This window comes from Penaeus monodon, chromosome 7 (assembly GCF_015228065.2).
Source record: "Penaeus monodon isolate SGIC_2016 chromosome 7, NSTDA_Pmon_1, whole genome shotgun sequence".
Lineage (NCBI taxonomy): Eukaryota > Metazoa > Arthropoda > Malacostraca > Decapoda > Penaeidae > Penaeus > Penaeus monodon.
Window position 1 is genome coordinate 12,130,514 of NC_051392.1, and position 2,500 is coordinate 12,133,013.

At 46.7% G+C, this 2,500-nt stretch overlaps 1 protein-coding gene across 5 annotated transcripts in view; it reads left to right on the top strand.

The window, feature by feature from the left end:
• Nucleotides 1-2,500, top strand: part of LOC119575087 (peripheral plasma membrane protein CASK-like) — a 140,967-nt gene that overhangs the window by 129,487 nt on the left and 8,980 nt on the right. The gene's annotated exons all lie outside the window — the stretch shown is intronic.

Here is a 2,500-nt window from a genome sequence, read left to right on the forward strand (position 1 = left end):
CGTCTTGGTCCGTAGAAAACGCGGCTCGTCCAGCTAATTCTGTGCTGACGCAATTTTCCAAGTTTTATTTTATAGGCCCATCCGACGCCATTATTTTTCCTTGTCTTGTCGACGATATTACAATGGCGGGGATGTAGCAGAATAGTGTTTTGTTTACCTGGGATAAGGAGTTTGTTGTTTGTGTTTTGAGGGAAGGGAGACATATCGTGTTTTTTTTTTTCTATATTCTGTGTCTATTTTCCCCTCTCTTTCTCTCCCTCCCTTCCTCCCTCCCTCTCTTCCTCTTCCTCTCTCCCTCTCTCTCCTCCCCCCTCTCTCTCTCTCCCCCCTCTCTCTCTCCTCTCTCTCTCTCTCCCCCTCCCTCACCTCCCCTCCTCACCTCTCCTCCCTCTCTCTCTCTCTCTCTCCCTCTCTCTCTCACCTCCTCCTCTCCTCTCATCTTCCTCATCTCTCTCCTCTCTCCTCGTCGTTCTCTCTCTCCCTCTCTCTCCCTCTCTCTCTCTCTCTCTCTCCCCGTTCCTCTCTCTCTCTCTCTTCCCGTTCCTCTCTCTCTCTCTCTCTCTCCGTTCCTCTCTCTCCCCGTTCCTCTCTCTCTCTCTCTCTCGTCTCCTCTCTCTCTCTCTCTCTCTCTCTCTCTCTCCTCCCCCTCTCCTCCATCTCTCTCTCTCTCTCCTCTCTCTCTCTCCTCCATCTCTCTCTCTCTTTCCTCTCTCTCTCTCTCTCCCTCTCCATCTCCATCTCCATCTCCATCTCCATGTCCATCTCTCTTTCTTATTCTCTCGCTCTCATCTTGTCTCTTTCTCTCCTCGACTTTTCGCTGCAGAAAAAGAACAAATAAAATTAAGATCCGCGGTCCATTCACTAGCGCTTGGATTGGCAAACATTCTGGGATTTCGTTAATTTGGTTTATCCTTACAAGTGCTGCGCGTATATTGGCCTTCCCTTTTGGGCCAGCATCACCTTCATACACACACGCACTCGCACGCACACGCACACGCACACGCACACGCACACCACACACACACACACACGCACACACACACACACACACACACACACACACACACACACACACACACACACACACACACACACAACACACACACACACACATACACACACATACATACGTTCATATTTGTATGCACATATGCATATATAGCGTTAAATGAATCCAGTGTGAGTGTATGAACATGCATGCCTACAAATGCATACATCTTGTTCTTTTGTTCTGCCGTTGCAACACTATGAGCCCCGCAGCACAAAGGTTTATGCGGCGAGCCTCTCCTCCCCGTGGCGCTTACGACCCTGCACACGCGGCGCACTCGTTAGTCGACATGGCCCGCATAAAGATTCTGATCTTAACGAAGTGAACGAGCCACGTTGTTAACTGAGTGCTGTATCGGTATAACGTGTGACCGCCTCACGTGATGCTTTGTTGTGTTTCGCTGTTAGTGTCGGAAACAGAAATTTCGAAATGTGCAGTTTTTCGTGATTAGAAGCCTTTTTCGTGGCGCAAGATCTATTGGAGTTTCGGTAATTGAAATATATTGCCCGTTTTCGATTTTCGCATACAATTCTTTTTCTCCCCCCCCCCATTTCCTCCTCTTCTCTTCTCTTTTCCATTCGCTTGCACCTCCTCCCCTCTTCTATTCTTCTCCTCCACCTCTTTCTACTCCTACGCCTCCTCCCTCCTCTTCCTCCTCCTTCTTCTCCTCCCACTTCCTCTTCCTCCACCTTCCTCTTCCTCCTCTTACGCCTCCTCCTTCCGCTTCCTCCTCTTCCACTTATCACCTTATTACCTCCGTGCTTCACCCTCTCATTATTATATTAGTGTAGGCACAGACGGTGAATGATTCATCAAATCTACGGCCTCAACCCATTGGCTTTCATTAATCTCGGATTTTTTTTTAATCTTTCATCCAAAAATACACAGTTTGCAAGATAAATGATCTGGAATTTTATTACAGATTCCAAATGAGTTTCGTTATTTGCATATTAAAACGTAAACCAATTCATTACCATACATTATTCCGAAACCATGTGGCGGCCTGCTTTGTATCGTTGGTTAATACGATAGTCGTCTATGTCTGTAATATTGGATTTTTTTATTCCCCTCTCCAGTATGCTCTGCTCATCATATTCTTCAGAGGGTATATCGAGGTGAAAAATGAATGTGCATCATCTTTGTATCGCTGGGTTTCAGCGCGATATCCGTGTAGTTTCGTAATATTGGGATTTTCCCCTCTCTAATGTTCTCCTTATGTTCTCCTGTTCTTCATGTTCTCCACAGGGCTTAAAGGATTAAAATGACAACACGTATCATCTTGACAGAACAATGGCAAGGAAGAGACTTGTGGATTCATCTTTAGGTTAGGGCGGTTTAAAGATGCACTTGCCAGTTACAACGTTGCTATAGGGGGAGTAGCCATCAGTCATCCAGTGCTGCAAGGAGGTACTGAAAACCATCTGTGGTGCGGCTCTGCATTCTATGGCATAT